Below are 22,561 nucleotides of genomic sequence, written 5' to 3'. Positions count from 1 at the left end.
GGAAGTATGGTGTTTGAAATGTAAGGGACATGGTCACGACAAGGACCATTACCCATTGTATCAGAATTATCTTATTGGGGGAGGACCTGTCCCCCTAAAGCCAGAAAACATCACTAGTACAAGTACAAGAGTGGTACCATGGTTAGCTATTTGTCAGATTATAGGAAAACACATGATGGACAATTGTCATTTGCTGTAGAAGTTTTGGTAGACTCCCAAACAGCTGTTATGTAATTTCTGTAAGTCTGTAGGTCATGACGAGCACAATTTCTAGAGTTATGAATTGATGATGGACAAAACACCAACATATAAAGTATAAATGGAGGATTGTCCTTAGGATAAAGGTGCAACTGCAATGCATGGAGGGATTTAGGGACAAGGAAGAGGAGGAGGAGGAGGAGCTAGAAGAGGTCATGGCTAGATCATTTTTTATAATTTTGGAGAATCAAGTCACTTTACACGAGAATGTGAGAATCCAACGCACCCCTCATGTCAATATTGTCGACAATTTGATGCAAGAAAAGAAAAGAAAACCCAAACTCAACAACCTACCTAGAACATCCAAATGATGAGATCAAAAGTACGTGAAGAGGGCCCTAGTTTTAATATCGTCACGTGAAGTGACATATATACCGAGGAGGATAAAGGGAAACAACCAAAGGAAAATGTATGGGTTCACAAGGATGCTGACAAGGAGGATGGATTCAGTTTGAATAAAGTAAAGGAAAAATTTATGGAGGCAAAGAGAAGTTTCATAGATGCAGGAGCTTCTACATCAAGGAGTCAAAGTGTGCACATGAAGAAGCTTGAAGGAGCTAGTACTTTGCAACAAATAGAACCATCATTGTTGGTATCTTTCTTATAGACCTGCATGAAGCTCCTAAGGGACCAAAACTCAGTCGAGGGATTGCAAGAGTTGATAAATAACTACACTCGAAATAATAAGCCAGTACCAAAACATTGTGTGACACATAAGGTGGACAAAAGTAAGAAAAGGATTGGTCGCGAAATGAGATTGACTTCCCAGATTGGAGAATTTGAAATAGACCAGGTAATCCTTGATTTGGGGTCTGATGCAAATGTTCTGCCGAACCAAATCTGGGAATGAATGGGAAGCCCAATGCTACAGGGGTCCTTGATCCATCTGAGAATGATGAATCAACAAAAAATTATTCCTATGGGGCACCTACATGGGGTGACTATGGATATTGAAGGGGTGCACACCATAGCCGATTTTGAAGTGATCGAAATAGTGGACAATAATAACCCATACCCAACACTTCTTGGGATTGATTGGGCATTTTATATGAATGTATTCATCAATCTTAACAAGCACAGTATGACATTTGAAAAGAAAGAACTAAGGGTTATTGTTCCATTGGATTGAGCCAAGGGTACGCGATATACTGAACCAGTCTGCGATTATGATGAGGAGGAAGATATTGAGCAAATATATAAGCTTACTATGTGAGATGAGGATTGGATCAACTCTAAGATGAATGGGGAAATTACTTGGGAGAACGAAAAATCCTGCAATTCAGATTCAGATGAGGAGCTCGAACACTAAAAAAGCAGGTTGCATGAGGTATCTTTGCTGCGATGCAACAGACTTAAAAAATAACTCTGATGTATATCCACTGAGGTACTCAACTTACAGTATTATGATGGTTTAGAAGATGTCAATTTATTTCTAGATAAATTTGAAAGGGATGTACCAGAGGAACATCGGTTCCAGGCATTAGACATCGCACTGGGAGCTACACATGCAAGATGGTGGGGTACGCATAAGAACAACTTTGCAGATTGGAAGGAATATTGACGGATGATGAAGCTATGGTTTGGGTATGCCAATATCCGCATTGTGGAGAAATATACGAGGAATGATGATTCGCGCAAGCATCCTGCTCAATGGATGAAAGAATGGGGAGAAGAACCACAACCATAATGGGTTCATATATTTTGCCACACATTGGATATGGTTCCGATGAATTGGTATCTAGAAACGGAGCTGCGACACAAAATCACAAAATGGGATGTTCCGAAGGAAAGTTTTCTGCTCACTTTTAGCTTTGAATATGGATTTGAGTGCATTGATGAAGTGTTATGGGAGATCAAAGCTGAAATATTCATAATGCCTTAGGAACCTGTTGCGTGCACAACTAGAATGGAGCATGCAGTTGTGTCATGCGCTTGAATTTTATCATGTGACCACTAAAGAAGGCAAAGAAGATCCTAGTAACATCAATATTCCTGAGTCCGAAGGACAACACAAAGTCACAAGGCCTAAGGAAAAAGTACTTGGTATCTCAAAGCCCTTGAAGACAAAGCAACTAATTATTGGATCGAAGGCGCAGTCAAAGTTCATACACATAGGCAACTATTGAGACAAAGACATAGTAGGCAAAGTCGCAAAGTTATTGCGGGAGTATCATGACTTGTTTCCCACCGAGTTCTATGACCTGAAAGGGATAATAGAGGAACTAGGCATTATGAAGATCACTCTAAAGCCCGATGCAAAGCTAGTAAAGCAATGCCCTTATCGATTGAATCCTAAGTACAAGGAAAAAGTGCGCGAAGAATTGGATAAGATGCTTGTAGCTTAGATTATTGAGCATGTCGAAGAGTCAGATTGGGTTAGTTCTATGGTAGTTCAAGAAAATAAGACGAAAGGTGAGATTCAAATATGCGTAGACATAAGGAATTTGAATGACGCTTGTGTCCATGATCCATTTCCAATGCCATTCATAGACAAAGTACTGGAAAATGTTGGAGGTAAAGAAGTGTACTCATTTATTGATGGGTTCTCAGGGTATCATCAAATTAAGATCGCACCAGAGGATTGGAGTAAGACCACTTTTGCAATTGGATGGGGTTGTTTTCAGTATACCGTTATGCTTTTTGACCTTAAAAATGTCCCTGCAATATTCTCTAGGGTAGTAATCTTAGCTTTCAAAGAATTTATTCATGAGTTTTTGGAGGTTTACTTTGATGATTGGACAATGTTTTGGTTAGTAAAAATATATGTTGCCAGTATTCACCTCATGTTGGATACTTGTCGAAAGTATCAGATATCCCTTAATCTGAAGAAATGCATATTCTGCATACCTTATGGGATACTCTTGGGCCATGTTGTTTTCAAGTATTGATGGTAGACCTTGCCAAAATTGCAGTGATTATTATTCTAGAGCCTCCAAATAATGTCAAACAACTGGGTGAGATTTTGGGCCACATAGGATATTACAGGAAATTCATCAAAGTGTATGTGCAGATCACCGTGCCCATGGAAAAATTGTTGAAAGAGGATGCGACGTTTTGTTGGGACGATGATTTCTAGAAGAGTTTAGATGTCTTGAAGGAAAAAATGGTCACCGTACCCATTATAGTGTTCACCGATTGGAAAAAGGAGTTCTACATACATGTAGATGCTTCCTGCATAGCACTAGGAGCTATGCTAACCCAACTAGGTGAAGGTGATATCGATGGCCGAAAATAATTATTCAACCACAGAGTGTGAAGGATTGGCAATGGTGTATGCGCTCGAGATGTTCGGGCACTATTTTTTGGGTGTGCACTACAAGATGTACACAGACCATTCTACTTTGAAGTACCTAGTCAACAAACATGTGTTTGGGGGGAAAATCTATAGATGGTTGCTACTTTTTCAAGAATATGACTTTGAAGTAATTGTGAAGACAGCGTGACTAAATTTTGTACCATACCACCTCTCATGGATTGAGAATGGTGACAAACCTACAAATATAGAGGAATGATTTCTTGATGCACAACTCTTTGTTGTGCGCATCATGGACGAGCATTTGGCTGACATAATCTAGTTCTTATCCATAGGTACAACTCCTGAAGGGTATTCCATGTAGTAGAAGAAATATTTGTTGGTTCAGGGTGCAGATTTCTTTGTTACCGCAAGACACTTATATAAAATGGGGTCCAATGAAATATTGTGTAGGTATGTCCCGGACTATGAACGACAAAGTATCCTCACCAAAGAGAATGGAGGAGTTGTAAGAGGACATTATGTGGGAATAGAAATTGCGCAAAAGATTCTATGAGCAGGACTATGGTGGATGACTGTGAATAAGAATTCCAAGGCTTATTGTAGGGCATGTGATGCTTGTTAGATAACAGGGAGGCCATTGTGAAGAGATGAATTTCATCTGAACCTGCAACTGTCATTACAGGCATTCGATAAGTGGGAAATAGAATTTGTGGGACCAATTAAGCTATTGGGAAAGAATACATGAGCGAGATACATCATTACAATGACTAAATATTTAACCAGGTGGGCTGAGGCACAACCTGTGAAGGATTGTAGCACGACCACAACTAAGAGGTTCATTTTTGAATACATTCTATCTCAGTTTGGCTACCCAAATATATTGATGAGCGATAGGGGTTCACACTTCCTGAACGAAAAAATTGTGGCTTTGCTCGAAGAATTCCATATGTATCACCAGAAACGTACACCGTGTCATCCTCAAGTGAACAACACAGTGGAAGCCTTTAACAAAATCTTGGAAAATGCCTTAACGAAGATTTGTAATGTGAAGCAAAATATTGGGATGTGTGCATACCAGCTGTTCTATAGGTGTAGAGAACTACCTGCAAGAAGTTGACTAGACAAACGTCGTTCATACTGGTTTACGGACAAGAAGTTGTAATCCTGATGGAGTACATCGTGCCATGTTTATGGGTTGCTGCAGTTAAAGACATGGTTGATCAAGGTACCATGGAAGAATGCCTCATGCAACTAGTTGAGCTGGAAGAAGATCACTTCTTGTAGGGTTTTCATCAGTAGGTGTAGAAGGATCGCGAAAAGCCATGGCATGATTGCCATATTAAACATCGTGCTTTTAAGAACAGATATTTGGTATTGCTGTATGACAGCAAGTTCATGAAGGTCAATGGGATTCGGTTAAAATTATATAGGGGTGATCCCGCCCTTATGCAATGACTATATGGAGGTGGGATAGTCTTAGTACTCTAGGCAGTTGCAAGGGAGTGTGGGACTATAAACTACACTGCCAGAATGATGGTTGGGCGATGCGAATGGGTTGCGTGACGAATCAAGGGAAGGTGTGGAGGAGAGCTACAATGAAGGGGTTGCACTACAATGGTGGGTCCCATGTAGCTTGGTTAAAAATTGACCATTGGGAGCACTGTAGCTGATTGGATGGCGATTTTTCTGTTAAAGGGGGTGGGTGGGGAAACATTTAAGATGCATATCTTTGGAAATATGCCGCCAAAAATGCATCAATGTAGGGATTTGGAGGGAACAGATGGATTTGAATTCAAATTGAGCTATAAACATGGCATGCTGCTCCACATTCAAACACTTTGCTTCCTAATAATTTTCCCTGAGTTGTTGCATTGTAGTTTGCACCAAGAGAAGTGATGTATAATGTCTATTGTGGATTGGGAAAGAATTAAAGAGCAGATTTCACAGCCAGAATTAGAAAATTTAACTGACTGGAAATGTGATTTATTCATTGGGAGAATGACTGCAACTCGACTTGAGTCAAAGTTGGCATAACTTGTACCTACATGGTTGCCTACTACAGTGCCTAGGTCGCTAAGACCTAAGCCCTCTGCTTCCCCGGTGGGGAGACAAGAACAAGAAGAATCCCCAACAAGCACTATGCAAAAACCCTATGGATATCTGACAGAAGGGAAATATGGATTGATCTAGGTAGCCAACGGATCCATTAGACTTATATGAGGAAGAACTAGCTAGGGGTGTTGAGGAGATTGATGCATAGGAGGTTGAGTTGATAAATCGACTACCACCATATATACCACCAAGGAAATACACAACTGAAGTGCCTAAAGACTTGGATTCAACAAAGTTCATTGTCTCCACACATTTGTTGCTGAAGAATGTGTCGTTTGAGGGTAATTTGTTGGCCCGGATACCATACTTAAAAATGGAGGATTGGGACCTAGGGGACTACACGAAGTTTCCACAGTTGGAGCCGAGAAAATAGATGAAAAAGGTATATTATGAAGAATAGGAGGTTACGCGACTTGAGATGATGAAATGGGTGGTTGGTGTTGGGTGCATGGGGCTCTTAAATATGTTGCGGGTGCCACATTTTAACCGCACCACTATATTAATATAGTTTGTGTGTGCCAATTGTTGACATTGGTACATGATGGGTGCTTCTTGTTGGAAAGTCCCATCCGAATTACTGACATGATTCAAAAAATCATGGTACTTCCTTACATGGATTGGACCTTGTAGAGGCTTTCCTAGGAAAGTTGTAGGTGAAGAAATTGGCAGATCAAATGAAGAGCGAATTCAAGTTGTTGAATAAGTCGTGCGCAATTATGCTATAAGTTCCATATCAGATGGCCTGGTGCAGTTTGCTGCACAAATCTTGGCTGGAAAAATCATGAGGAAGTGTTGCGCCGATGAAGTTCCAGAATTAGTAGTCTCTTTGGTTGCATAGTGTGCCAAAGTAGTCCAATGCAATTGGGCTCAATACCTATGTCATGAACTTTTGGAGGATTGTAGAGGCCCAAGATGAGGGAAATGAATTCCACTACGTGTGGTTGTTGTTGTTGATCATGTTGGGGACCTGGAGGACACCTGAAGAAAGTCAGTTCCCTCAACAGGACTTAGATCTACCTGAGGCTGTGAAGTTCACTTCGCTATGGGCCACCAAAGACCTTGAGCACATTATGGAGATGAAGATATTTTGGGTCTTATTTGAGTCAGAGCCGAGGATGGTAACAACCAAGGTTATCACCAAGTTTGCATGCACAGTACATAAATATTGCAGATTTCAAGGCATATTTTCATAATTTGCACATCCGCACGAAGAAAGATGCCAAGGGCACATGGCACAAGTTTCCAAACTTATTCGCTGAGGATGATATTCTAGGGGTTGTTAATAAATGGCCAAGTGACTGGTCGACCCCTCTGATATCAACGTGGAAATTATTAAGGCTACTGAAGGTGAAGCAGCGCAGACCACATCAACGAAAACAATAGCTAAATAGAAGAGGAAGGAATCACAAAAGGTTTATGCAAAAGAGAAGGCTGCTACAAAATAGAAGGCTACGTAGCAGAAAGAAGTTTCTCCCAAGGAGAAGGATGCAACAAAAGAAAAGGCCTCTACTAAGTTGCAGGCCACTATTGACCTCGGCGAGTTAGATATGGAGCACACAAATGTGGAGGGAGAGATAGAGGGAGAAGAGGAAGGGGGAGCAGGCTTGGAGTCCCCCTTCATCACTAAGAAGAGGCAAAAGAGGAGTTATACAGGGCTGTGCAAGAAGCAGAAGTCAGAAAAATCGGCGTGCGCGATGACTTTGGTCCTCACAGAGGGAGACCTAGATGAGATCGACGATGTGGTCTGCGAAACTAAAAAGAATATTTGGGGCCATATTGAAGAACAATACTACCAAACTGTAGGTTTTAACCATGTACAGAAATTACTTACATACAAATTCTAAAACATAGAAAATAAATAATGTGAGAGCATAACACATAAAACACATATACATATATATTTTCCCCTGGATCCCAAAACTGGGACTACCAGCCTTTTTTTTTCATTATGTTCCTTTCAATGTTACAATACATATTTATACATGCCGAAGCATCCAATACCATGAACCGAAAACCATCGCATCCAAAACCACGGACCAAAAACCATCGCATCCAAAACCATGGACCAAAAACCATCGCATCCAAAACCATGTGCAAAAATCATGCACAAAACCATACGCAGGTCTGCCCAACCTAACATAGGGTCCAAAACCAAAATTTTCTGGGGCACTGCCTCGGATCCCATAGAGTGGGGTTACCTCCACCCTCAAACCCCCTATGACTCCCCCCGCTACGCAATCAACGCAACTAAGGGGGGGCTCCGCCTCCCTTCTAACCCCCCCGTTAACCATGTGGGTTAGTCGTGGAAAGAATATAACACAACCCAACATTCTCCCACTTGTTGTTTTCTTTCGACAGGGGGCGACAAGAGAGCTTAGTCATTTATCCAGCCCTGCAATGCCCATTGTTTCTCTACACCAAGAGAACTTCTTAGAGCTCATAGATTTTGTTAATGCATTTGCAGTATTCTTCAAAGTGTCCACCTTTACCAGCAACACCTTTTTTTCTTCTATCATATCCCTCACAAAGTGATACTGAACATCAATGGCTTTGTATTTGAATGATATGCAGGGTTCTTTTCCAAGAAAATTGCACTTTGGCTGTCACAGTCTATCCTTATAGCTCCCTATACTAACCCCATATTTGAACACAATATCTGCAACCAGACTGCTTCCTTGCTTGCATGAGCGGCTGCCATGTATTCTGCGTCTATTGTTGATAGTTCCACTACATATTGTTTCTTACTCATCCAACTGACTACACCTCTAAACAGGTTAAACACATACCCACTTGTAGATTTTCTCTGATCCAGATCTCCAACCCAGTCTCCATCAACAAAGCCATGAATATCCAACACTTTGTCCAATCTTGGTATTCCTTGGTAACACAAACCATAATCACTAGTGCCACGCAAATACCTAAAAACCCGCTTCACTGCTGTCTAGTGCTCCTTCCATGGTTTTGACATAAACCTGCTCAATACTCCCACTGCATGTGTAATGTCTGGTCTAGTACAGACCATTGCATACATCAGGCTACTGACTGCACTTGCATATGGAACACGGGACATGTCCTCTTCCTCTTCTTGTGTCTTGGGACACTGTTCAATAGACAACTTTACACCTACAAGAATAGGAACCTTCACCGGTTTACTATCCTGCATATTAAAACTATGCAATATTGTCTCAACATACTTCCTCTGATGTAACCAAAGCTTCCTCTTTGTCTGATCTCTTTTAATTTCCATGCCCAAAATATAGCTTGCAGCTCCAAGAACTTTTATGTTTAATTTGGAGGACAAATGGGTCTTCAAATCCTGGATAATTTCTTTGTCATTTCCAACCAACAACATATCATCCACATATAAGACCAGATAAATAACATAGTCACCAATTAATTTAAAATACACACAGTGATATGCTTTTCTTCTGGTGAAGCCAATTCCCCATATAAATGTATCAAATTTCTGATACCACATCCTTGGTGACTGTTTTAACCCATACAGAGACTTGTTTAACTTGCATACCAGTTCTTTCTTACCCTTCACCGCAAAGCCTTCAGGTTGCTTCATGTAGATCTCCTCTTCCAGATCCTCGTGAAGAAATTTTGTCTTCACATCCATCTGTTCTACCTCAAAATCAAAAGCAACAACAACAAATAAAAATAATCTAATAGAAGTTACCTTGGCAACAGGAGAAAAAATATTACCAAAATCAATTCTCGGCACCTGGGAATAACCTTTTGCTACCAACTGAGCTTTGTATTTCTCCACCATTCCTTCTACATTTGTCTTCGTCTTTAACACCCATTTGCTGCCAATGGGTTTCCTTCCACCCGGCAACTCCACCAGATCCCAAGCCTCATTTTTGTGCAAAGATGCCATTTCATCAACCATGGCCTCTTTCCAGAGTTTTCCATCCTCTGAATCTACTGCTTCCTTCATAGTTATGGGATCATAATCAGTAATAGATAAAGAAAAATTTGAACAGAAAGTAGATGGACTATACCTTTATGGCTGCCTTCTTTCTCGAATTGATTTTCTCACACTCGGATTTTGTGGCTCTTCATCTTCTGATTCCTCCTCTATTGTAGAGTCTGATTCTTCCTCCTTTAGCTCAAACTCTATATTCTCAGGTTCCTTTGGTTGGACTTCATGTTTAATAACATCTTTCACCTCTCTAAACACCACATCTTGATTGTACACAACCTTCCTTGTTACTAGGTTCCAAAGCTTATAACCCTTTAAACCATCCTTATACCCAATAAAGATGCACTTTTCAGATTTACTATCCAACTTGGTTCGTTTCTCCTTTGGAACATGTACATATGCATCACATCCAAATACCCTCAGATGTGAAAGAGAGGGTTTCTTACCAGTCCATACCTCGTGTGGAGTCTTATCCTCCAATGCTGATGAAGGTGATCTATTGACTAGGTAACATGCTATCTCCACTGCCTCTGCCCAGAATTCTTGTCCTAACCTGACACCACTGATCATGCTTCTTGCCCTTTCCATAAACATCTTATTCATTCTTTCTGCAACTCCATTTTGCGGAGATGTATATGGAGTAGTCTTCTTCTGTGCTATACCACATGTCTTATAGAATTCTTCAAATTCCTTACTTCAAAATTCTCCACCATTATCTGTCCTCAACACCTTTACCTTCTTCTCTGTCTGGTTTTCCGCTAGAGCCTTAAATTCTTTAAACTTGTCAAAGACTTCAGATTTCTTCTTAAGGAAATATATCCATGTATTCCTTGAGAATTCATTTATAAATGATACATAGTACACAAACTTACCCAGTGATGGAACCTTCACAGGTCCAAACACATCATTGTGCACCAGCTCTAATATCTGTTTCGTCGTCTTACCACTAGAGGGGAAACTCACCCGATTCTGCTTCCCATATACACATTTTTCACAGAAATAAGAATCCAAAGAGCTATTCCTCATACCTTCTACCATACCTTTACCATGAAGTACTCTAAGGCCCTTCTCTCCAAAATGTCCAAGCCTTTGATGCCACAGCATGGTCTTCTCTCTAGAGACCACTAGATTTTCTGCTCCACCTTCAGGAACCACAGAACTGTTGCACCCATCAAAAATAGTGCTACCTTGTAGCTTTACAGAGTTTCAATTCAAACTCCCCGCATCAATACCAGTGCCCCCTGAACCATCTTGTAGGTATCCTTCTCAAACACTGTTTTTACACGTATCATCCAGCTTGCTTATAGAAATCAGGTTTCTAGCTAATGCAAGAATATGGAGAACACCCAGAAGTGTTCTAACCCTTCCACCTTGCAACTTCAACTTTAATTTTTCGCGACCAACGATTCTAGCCTTCTTGTCATCCCCTAAGAAGACATCACCACCATAATATTTCTCATGCTTGCAAAACCACTCTCTATGGGGAGTGAAGTGAAAGGATGCACCTGAGTCAATCAACCATGCCTCATGATCTACATTTGTACTTGAAGAAGCCAAGTACACATCCCCACCTCCATCCGAGGTGATTTTGGCCTCTGTAGAAGGAGCATCATCAGATCGATTTCCTTTTTCAGGAGCTTTAGATTTACAGTCCCTTTTGTAGTGCCCTTCCTTTCCGCATTTCTAGCACACCACCTTTATAGGTTTTCCTAGAGATTTAGATCTCCCTCTAGATTTAGATCTTCCACTCAATGAATTATTTTTGTTTCTGTTCTAGGACCGTTCTCGTACAGACAAGGCTTCACCATTTTGGCTCTCCAAATTTTTTTGTCTCATCTCCTCCATTAGCACGGATGAGACTATTTCATCAAACTGCAAGGCAGTTGCATTGCTACCTATTGCAATAACTAGACTATCCCACAAATCTAGTAGAGAACACAACAAACTAATGCACTTATCTTCATCTAAAATTTTGATATCAACAGACGATAACTAACTTACCATAGTATTAAATGCATTTAGATGCTCTGTCACTGAGTCTCCGTCTTTCATCCTTAGGTTATACAACTTTTTCCATAGGAACAGTTTATTCACCAGAGACTTAGATTGGTACAAAGTCCCTAACTTGTCCCACAAAGCCTTCACTGTAGCTTCCCCTGATACATTTAGCAATACTGAATCTGAGACACACAATCGTATTGTGCTCTTTGCCTTTCGATCCAACTTCTTCCATTCTTCATCGGACACTCCCGTTGGTTTAGTACCCGAATCTACCACGATCCACTAATATTTATCCACCAACGGATCCTACATCTTGAATTTCCACAACTCAAAATATGACCATTAAATTTCTCGATCTCTATCTTTCCACTGCTTTCCATCTTCTTTCACCACCAGAATCGATCTTGTAGATCTCCCACTGAACATGGTATACCATAGGCCCGAGCGAAACCCCTCAGCAACAAAGGCGTCCCCTTGAAGCCAAAACAACTCTGATACCAAATGTAGGTTTTAACCCTGTATAGAAATTACCTGCATACGAATTCTAAAACACAGAAAATAAATAATGCGAGAGCATAACATATAAAACACATATACACAGAGATTTTCCCCATGGATCCCCAAACTGGGACTACCAAATTTTTTTTTCATTATGTTCCTTTCAATGTTACAATATATATTTATACATGCTGAAGCATCCAATACCATGGACCGAAAACCATTGCGTCCAAAACCATGTGCAAAAATCATGCACAAAACCGTAGGTAGGTCTTCCCAACCTAACATCAGGTCCAAAACCAAATTTTCTGGGGCATTGCCCCGGACCCGATAGAGTGGGGTTACTTGCACCCCTCAAACCCCCTATGAATCCCCCCGCTATGCAATCAGCGCAACAAAGGGGGGGCTCCGCCCCCCTTATAACCCCCCAGTTAGCTACTTAGGTTAGTCGTGGAAAGAATATAACACAACCCAACACAAACGCTGGATAAGGTGCAACAGGGCCTAAGGGAATTGCAGGTCCAAATAGGTATCATTCAAGCGAGCGTGGGACAGGTGAGCTTGAATAAAGTGAGATTGAAACAAGTGAGCAGGTCAGCCTTAGCAGCATAGCTCACCATGGACCTCAACACAGTACAGTTTCCAGAGGGGTCACTGCACGTCGAGGCATCAAAAGACAGGGCGCACCTCTTACAGATGAAGGATTTGAGTCTGAACTTGGTAGCACATCCTATTCAGACATTGCACTAGCTACATCAAGGAGCTCAAATGAGCTCAGAGTTTGGGAAGAATGCATACTGCTAATCATATATGAATTCAAAACCAAAAATTAATAGATGTTCGAGGAAAAGGTGCAAGCCCTCAAGGAATGGGAGGAAGTGATGGCGCGAAGTCAGCAATTAGAAGCAGTAATAGCTCAGGATTTTATTGAGCTTCTCGAGCTTCAGATTCCAGTAGATGCAGACTCCACACAGAAGATTTAAAAGCTAGCTTCCATAGTCTAAGAGTCGAAGGAGGAAATTGGAAAAGTTAGATTTAAGCTGCAACTACAGATATGTTAGCTCCAACCTAAGCTGCTGCCAACCACTCCTCCAGAAGTTAGAGAGTAGCACAAGGTTGTTATTAAAGAAGAGATGGCTACCTTAGAAGCTGCAGTCAAGGGATGCACCCACTTGTTTTAAAAAACCATGGAACCGTGGATCTTGTTGCAGGAGGATCCAACTTTGCAAAAGATTGCAACAAATATAAGAGAAATGTAGAGGAAGCTCGACGAGATCAAGTCGACAGCACGAACCTTAACACCAGGGCAAAGGTTCACAAGATTGTAGGAGGGAAATCTCATCCAGAGTGGGATCGATGAATTGCATCAAAAGGAATCCATCGCATCTTCAAGGCTGCAACCCTGGGTGGAAGAAGAAAGTCAGTTGACACTATTAGTACAGAGAAAGCTAAAGGTGATGCAGAAAATGTAGAGAACCATGGGCCTTGCAGTCTAAGGCTTGACCACAGAAAAATTGGTCGAGGAAGTTCGTCAGGTTGCTGCATAGGGGATAACACACCTGCAAGTGTTGAATATCAAAATTAATGATGTGCAGGTGAAAATCGAGGTGCCACCAGTAGAGTGACTCGAGGACAAGTCACAACTTTGTGTGGGGGGCCTATTGGGACAACTTCCCTTGGTGTCAATTTTGGAGATAGTTTTGTATTTTTTTAAAGTCTCCCTATTTTGAGGAATGGTGTGTGGAGGTCGTTAGGAGTCAAAGGGGCTTTAGGAAGGTCAAAGTCCCTTGGTTTATTAGAATTTAAGTTGTTTTATGACCTGCTCATGGTTCGTGAACCATGGTATTGTAATGGAAGATGTTATAAAAAGAGTCATAGAGAGTCATAGGAGATAATCTAATATCAAATATCTATGTATGGGAGAGTGATCTAAATCAAAAGAGTCTATTTTTTGTAGTTAGGTCAAGAGGAAGGCTCCTACAGTTGTGTGCGTGGAGACCTTGGTAAGTCCGCAGCTGAGTGCACGAACCCCTGCAATTGTGTGCAGGGAAAAAGGAGTCTATAATAGAAGATCTGAATATAATAAAGATTATTTTGGAACTATATTTGTGCATCTGTGCGTTTATGTTTACTTCTGAATTTACTGTGCATTTTCCCTATTTACTACAATTTATTGCAAGACATGCTAAATAGATGCACAAAAGTAGTATATCTAGTCAATTACAAGATGTTGTGGATGCTTAGAACATTTAGCGAAGAGTTTAGATATGTTTTCTATAAAGTACTGTAATTTCCGCGTTTCAAGGGTTAGCGTTCGCGAAGGCCAAAAGAAAGCCCCAGAAGTAATAGAAACATGTCATCCAAACCTCTGGATCTACGAACTTGGTTATGTCATCCCCCAATACTACCTCGGGTGAGATTACAGCATGCGCTACGAGGGTTATTACCGAAAGGGCCGATAGTGTAGGGTTTTGTTGGTTGGCGTAACTAACTCTGAACTTGGGTCCAGACCCCCTCAAGCAAATAGCTAGCTATGAAATGTAGTATCTGTTCATCATCATCAAAAATTCGCAAATTATTGATGTTGTCAAGGATAAATGGATTACAAAAAAATTCAACAATAAATATATCCCTAAGTTGTGTCATCCTAGTAGCTGCATTGCGAATTCTTGGTAAATATATGATATTAAAATCTTGGAAATTAGAGATAGGCTGCCAAACCTATTACTGGTAAATCTTAAGACAAGGTGAGACATAGTGTATGGTGTTATGTACCTGTCATATCGCAATCTCTGAATCACCTACCACTTTCAGCATAACAACGGTGAAGCTGAGGGCTTATTGCAAATCCAATACGAGTGCCTCATATTCAATAGTCTTGTTTGTGCACTCGAACTCCAAGTGGCTTGAGACTAAATGTTTTCTTTTCCTTGAGTCGATCAAAACACACCTGGCTCGAGAGCCATCCTGTGTTTTGGATCCATCAAAATACAAGGTCCACAAGTTGTATGTACAAGGACCGCTTGCCATGCTAATATTGCTAACACTACTGCTACTACTGTTACAAAGTACTGTACAAGTTTCATTTTCACCAGTTGGGCAAGGAAGGAGACCCAATTGTGTATTTGGTGAGGTGTGGCTTAGCTATGTAAGATAATACCCCAGCTGTGTTTCTAGAAATAAATTGATGAACATAAGTTTTGCAAAATCCAACAATTCATTCTGACTATCCAAGGGAGTAACATTGTGTTTCATATACCTCTCGACAACACTCGAATCTGGTTGTTTCTACCCTGATACGAAAGCCATAAATGTGACCAATCTATGGTAAAATATCCTTGCAACTTGCTAGACTAGTCTCTGCTAAGCAGTAAGCCATATGCTTTTGGGATTTCCACAATTACAATGTTGATGCACTCGTGAATTCGCCTGTTAGACAATAATCAGATGATTGCATCCCAGAGTTCACCAATGGTTGGTACACATGTTCGGTCAAGTTGGATGATCTATGTGGCTATACTTCTCCATTGCGCATTGATCTATTTAGCAATGGAGAGTGGCATAACATTGACTGGTGCGTCAGAGTTAAGCAAACAATTGTGGACATTGAAGTTGAATACTTCGAATGATAACAAAAATGGCGGGTAGAGCAGGCTCACTTCTTCCATGAAAAGTGCATTGATTATAGATGTGAGTGATCTAGGAGACTTACTGGTCCCTTATTGGTCCCTTAGGGGAGGACCTATCCCCTTGAATCCATAAAACACGCCGAGCCAAGTAAAAGAGTGGTACCATGGTGCGTTATTTGTTAGATTATAGGAAAACACATGATAAACAATGGTCATTTTCTGCATAATTTTATGCAGACTCCCCAACAACTGTTCTGTAATTTTTATAAGTATGTAGGTCATGATGAGTGCAATTTCCAAAGTTATGAATTGATGATTGACATAACACCAACATATAGAGTATAGTCGAGGCTTGTCCTCAGGATCAAGGCGTAACTGTAACACGCGGAGGGTTTCAGGGATGAGGAAGAGGATGAGGAGGAGGAGCAAGAGGTCGTGGCCAGAATATTTGTTACAACTGTGGAGAAACAGGTCACTTTGTAGAGATTGTAAGAATCCAATGCACCCCTCACATCAATATTGTCAACAATTTGATCATGTCATAGAAGATTGTCCCGTGCTCATCGTGAAGATGTAAGAAAATAAGACATTGACTCAACAACCTACCTAGAATATCCAAATGATGAGATTAGAACCACAAGAAGAGGGTGCTAGCATTAATATCATCATGCTAAGTGGCATAGCTACCAGGGAGGATAAAGGGAGACAACCAGAGGAAAATGTATTAGTTCGCAAGGCTGCTAACAAGGAGGCTGGATTTAGTGTGAATAAAGTAAAGGAAAAGTTTATGGAGGCAAGGGGAAGCTTCATATATTCAAGAGCTTCTACATCAATGACTCAAAGTGCATGCACAAAGAAGCTTGAAGGAGTCAGTACTGTGCAAGAAACAGATCCATCATTATTGGAATCTTTCTTCTGGACCTGCATGAAGCTCCTAAGGGACCAAAAAAAGTCGAGGGACTGGAAGAGTTGACAGATAACTGCACTGGAAAGAATAAGCCACTTTAGGAACAACACACAGTACATAAGGTGAACAAAAGTAAGAAAGGATTGGTCGTGAAATGAGATTGACTGCTTAGTTTGGATAATTCGAAATGGACCAGGTAACCCTTGATTTGGGGTCTAATGAAAATGTTCTGCCGAAGAAAACCTGGGAAGTAATGGGAAGACCAATGCTATAGGGGTCCCCAATCTAGTTGAGAATGGCGAATCAACAAAATATTATTCCTATGGGGCGCCTACATGGGGTGACTGTGGATATTGAAGAGGCACACACCATGGCCCATTTTGAAGTGATCGAAATAGTGGATGATAGTAACTGATACCCAACACTTCTTGGGATTGATTAGGCATTTGATATGAATGTAGTCATCAAACTTAAGAAGTGTAATATGACATTTGAAAAGAAACAACTAAGGGTTATTGTTCCATTGGATCCAACCGAGGGTGCGTGATATACTGAGCCAGTTTGCAATTGTGATGATGAGGATGATATTGAGAATCTATAAGTTTACTGTGTGAGATGAGGATTGGATCAACCCTACCGTATATGGGCGAATTACTTGGGAGAAGGACAACTCATGCAATTCATATTCAGATGAGGAGCTCGAACACTGGAAAAACAAGTTGCATGATGTATCGACATTGTGATGCAATAGGCTTACAAAGTCACTCTAATGTATATCCACTGAGGTACACAACTTACCATATTATGATGGTTTAGAAGATTTCAATTCATTTCTGGATAAATTTGAAAGGGATGTACTGGAGGAACATCAATTCCAAACATTAGAAATCGCATTGAGAGCTACGCCTACAAGATGGTGGGGTACGCATAAGAACAACTTTGCATATTGGAAGGAATATCGATGAATGATGAAGCTGCGGTTTGGGTATGCCAATACCCACATTGTGGAGAAATATATGGGGAAGGATGATCCACGTGAGAATATGGGTTGATGGACGAAAGCATGGGGAGAAGAATCACATCCCAAATGGGTTCATATATTTTTCCACACTTTGGATACGATTCTGATGAACTGGTATCTAGAAATGGAGTTCCAACACAGAACCACAGAATGGGATGTTCTAAAGGAAAGTTAGATGCTCAATTTTCGCTTTGAGGATGGATTTGAGAGTATTGATGAAGCATTACAAGAGATCAAAGTTGCAATATTTAGAATGCCTAAGGAACCTGTTGCGTGCGTACAACTAGACTGGAGCATGCAGCTGCGCCATGCGCTCAAATGTTATAATGTGACCACTGAGGAGGGCAAAGAAGATCATAGGAACATTAATATTCCTTAGTGAAAAGGACAACGAGAAGTCGCAGGGCCTAAGGCGGAAGTCCCTGATATCTCAAAGCCCTTGAAGATCAAGAAAATAGATATTGGATCAAAGGCACAGTCGAAGTTCATACACATAGGTGACTATTGGGAGGAAGATGCAGTAGAAAAATTCACAGAGTTATTCCGGGAATATCAAGACTTGTTTCACACCATTTCTCTGACATGAAAGGGATAATAGGAAATCTGGGCATTATGAAGATCACTTTGAAGCCTGATGCGAAGCCAGTAAAGCAACACCCTTATTGATTGAATCCTAAGCACAAGGAAAAAGTGTGCAAAGAATTGGATAATCTTCTTGTAGCCGGGATTATTGAGTCTGTCTAAGAAACGAAGTGGGTTACTCCTCTGTTAGTTCAAGAAAAGAAGACGAAGGGTGAGATTCAAATATGAGTAGACTTAAGGAAGTCGAATGACACTTGTGTCCATGATCCATTTGCTACACCACTCATAGATGAAGTAAAAATGTTGGAGGTCAAGAAGCCTATTCATTTACTGATGGGTTCTCAAGGTATCGTCAAACTAAGATTGCATTGAAGGATCAGAGTATGACCACTGTCGAGATTGAATGGGGTTGTTTTCAGTATACTATTATGCCTTTTAGCCTTAAAAACTCCCCTGCAATCTTCTCTATGGTAGTAGTCGCAACTTTCAAAGAATTTATTCACAAGATTTTGGAGCTTTACTTCAGTGATTAGACAATGTTTGGGTTAGTAAAGACACATGTTTCCATTATTCACTTCATGTTGGATACTTGTTGAAAGTATCAGATATCCCTTAATCTGAAGAAATGCATATTCTGTGTACCCTATGGGATACTCTTGGGCCATGTTGTTTGCAAGCAGGGATTGATGGTAGACCCTACCAAAATTGAAGTGATTATTAATCTGGAGCCTCCCCAAGAATTTTAAACAACTGTGTGTGACGTTGGGCCACACAGGGCATTACGGGAAATTCATCAAAGCATAAGTGCAGATCACTGCGCCCATGGAAAAATTGTTGAAAAAGGATGTGACGTTTTGCTAGGACGATGATTGCCAGAAGAGTTTGGATGTCTTGAAGGAAAAAACAGTCACCACGCCCATTCTAGTGTTCCCCGACTGGAAGAATGAGTTCCACGTACACGTAGATGCTTCCAACATAGCACTAGTAGTTGTGCTAACCCAACCAGGTGAAGGTGATATCGACCATCTTATAGGGTTTGTGGGTAGAAAGTTATCAAAGGAAGAAAAGAATTATTCAACCACAAAGCACGAAGGATTGGAAATGGTGTATGCGCTCGAGTAGTTCAAGCAGTATTTGTTGGTAGTGTAGTTCAAGATGTACACAAACCATTCTACTTTGAAGTACTTGCTCAACAAGCCTATGTTCCAGGGAGGGGGAATCTATAGATGGCCGCTACTTTTTCAAGAATATGACTTTGAAGTAATTGTGAAGCTAGGGCGACTAAATTTTGGACCAAATCACCTCTTGTGCATTGAGAATGGTGACAAACCTAAAAATCCGGAGGAAGGATTGCCTGATACACAACTCTTTTATGTGCGTGTCGTAGACGAGCATTTTGCTGACATAATCCAGTTCTTATCCATAAGTACAAATCCTAAAGGGTATTCCACGAAGCAAAAGAAAGAGTTGGTGGTCAGGGCTGCAAATTTCTCCATTGTCACAGGACACTTATGTAAAATGGGGTCCGATGAAATATTGTGTAGGTATGTCCTGGAGTATGAATGACAAAGTATCCTCACCAAAACACATGGAGGAGTTGCAGGAGGACATTATGTAGGAAGAGAAACTATGCAGAAGATTCTACAAGTAGGACTATGGTGGCCGACTGTGCATAAGGATACCAAGGCTTATTACACGACATGTGATGCTTTTCACAGAACGAGGAGGCCGTCGTGAAGAGATGAATTTTCTATCAACCCACAAGTGTCATTATAGCCATTTGATAAGTGGGCAATAGGCTTTGTGGGACCAATTCGGCTACTAGGAAAGAAGACAGTATCGAGATACATCATTACAATGACCAAATATTTAACCAAGTGGGCTGAGGCACAACCTATGAAGGATTGTAGTATGACCAAAACTGCGAGGTTAATTTTTTAATACATCCTATCTTAGTTTGGCTACCCAATTATATTGATGAGTGGTAGGTGTTAACACCCAGGTTGTTCCCTTTGACTCCTGAGGGAATACGGCCGGGGTAACCACTAACCAAGCTTTGGATTACAGGTTCTAGCCAACCTGTAATCAGAGAGGGCTCTCTCTTTAAATTTTTTAACTTTGTTCTTGAGGATCTTAGGCTAGTTATGTGGTGAGGGTTTGGTTTAAAATTTTGGTTGAGTGATGTCTTTCAATACCTAAGATGAGGTCTTTAGACAGTTTAGTCCATTGGGAAATGGATTCTGTGGTTGTAGGTTGTTTGAAATGTTGAGTGGGATTGTTTAAACTGCAGGGCCATTTAGATATTCCATGAAACAAACTTGAAATTGTGATGATGAAATATGATTAGCCAGTGGAAGGCAATTAAGAGTTTTCCACTAAACTGGTGGTGTGAGAATGAGATATATTGCCCAGGAGCAGGCTTGAATTCCTGAACAATAATCACTGTGAAAATTATAGTCTGAAGGTGCAGCAATTAAGAATTACACTATCATAACTATAACTGAGGAAAACATTCATAACAACATAGATTGAGTTCAGGGTATTCAATGAATAAATCCTGAAGCTATTCTTTTTCCTTGCTATCAAACTGTGAAACATAGAACATGAATGGATTATGAAAGAATGAAATACATAACGAAGAGGTTAAAGAAACTTATTGTGTCATGAAATATACAGGAATCCTGTAGCATTCAACAAACACACCACAACGCATCAAACAACACAGAACTTTCGAAATTCCATCAGCTCTTTGTATTAAACTCTGAACATTTACAGCATAGGAGGTCTTGAAGAGAAAATCAACAACCCCTGCTAGCTTATGCGAGGGGGAATATATACAATCAGTTTTACAAAAATATCTGAACCGCTGAGTCATTTGATTAATAAATACGTTCACCAACTTTCAGGATAGCAGATAAAGAAGTTATTGCTGCTCTAAATACAAAATAAATACTCTTTAGTTCTGTCAGAAGTCTTTTTGACCTTTGGAGGCCACTGAGTCGGTTGAGCGTTTCTGCATTAATGCTGAATGATATGTCTTTATGGCTTTGTCGTGCTGTAGCTTTCTCGGCCCTGTCATCTGTAGCTGTCAGTGTTGCTTTAGTGGCCGAATTGGTTTGCTGAGTTGGCTCAGTCCATTCTTCTCCAGTCATACTGAATGCATCAAATTTTCTGAACATGATGACTTATATTTTGATGAAAAAACTTGATGAAAGCCTCTTGTTTACAGTAATAACTGTATCATGCTGGTCCACCACTCCTGTGTAGGCAACTGATGCCTCAAAATTGTGCCTAATGTCTCATCTGCCTCAGTGTATTTGAAGTAAGTAGGAGGCACTTCAAACAGATGCCTGATTTCATTCATAATAAAGAACAAATTTTCTATTTTCTCATAGAGGCTCTGCCCAGATGCAGGCCCTGCTTCTTCTGGGGTGCTTGATCCTACAGTGATCTGATTAGTGGCATATGTGTTCACCCTTTTCGCATAGTTCTCATGTGATAGTAGCCTTCCTGCGCTGTTCAGTAAGCTGGGAAGGCCTCTGCTGTGTAATGCTGTGAATTTATCTGTGAACTTATTTACTTCTGTTTGCATCTCCTGGCACCTTCTATCCAAGGTCTGCACCAGATTTCTCAATGTGAGGACCCTCTTTATCATCAGGATGGTTTCAGTTCTATTGGGGATTCCTATTGCTGCTAGCTGAGGACCTGTGCGGTTATTGAGAACATTGATCATTCTATTGGCTATCTCAGGCATAGTGCCTAGAGATGCCCTTGCTCTTTGGCTTTCTTTGTGTGCCCTGCCTATGAGCTCCATGTGCTCATGAATAGTCTCTATGTACTGCCATTGATCTGTTATTGATTGGCCAATATTGGCCCATAGAACTTTCTTGATCTCAGTCACCACTTTGTCAAGGGTGAGCTCTTTCTCCAGCTCCTTTATCTTCTCCTTGAGAGCCTTCACTTCTCTTCCTTTTTCAGCTACACTTTGCTTAGATTTGTCATATTTTTCATTAAGGGTAGCTAATTTCTCCTTGGCTTGATTCAGCTCTGCCATCTGGGCTTCTAGGACTTGAATCTCATTCATCAACTTCTGCATATCAAGGCTTGGAGCCTGCTCTGATGTTGGTGCTGGTGCTGATGTTGATGGAGCTGTCTCAACTGTCTGCACTGTGGGAGGAGTGACAATTTGAGGGGGTTCCTCAAGGTTGATTACTTGTTGAGGGGGCTGAGATGTTTGGCCTCCTTCTTTCTGCTGTAGGGCTGCCTGTAATGCAGCCTCTGTCTCTACCAATTTTCCCTTTGTCTGTACCAGTTGCTTGTGCAGTGTTAGCAGCATGGCTGCTACATCCTGGTCCTTTCTTTGCTGGGC

At 40.8% G+C, this 22,561-nt stretch overlaps 1 pseudogene; it reads left to right on the top strand.

The window, feature by feature from the left end:
* Window positions 1-7,173: 7,173 nt before the first annotated feature.
* Window positions 7,174-22,561, top strand: part of LOC149221829 (protein trichome birefringence-like 10) — a 75,626-nt pseudogene continuing 60,238 nt past the window's right edge.

This window comes from Pinus tabuliformis, chromosome Q (assembly GCF_031772625.1).
Source record: "Pinus tabuliformis cultivar Carrire ecotype Pingquan chromosome Q, CPIR1, whole genome shotgun sequence".
Taxonomy (NCBI): Eukaryota; Viridiplantae; Streptophyta; class Pinopsida; order Pinales; family Pinaceae; genus Pinus; species Pinus tabuliformis.
This window is presented reverse-complemented; position numbering and strand designations above follow the sequence as displayed.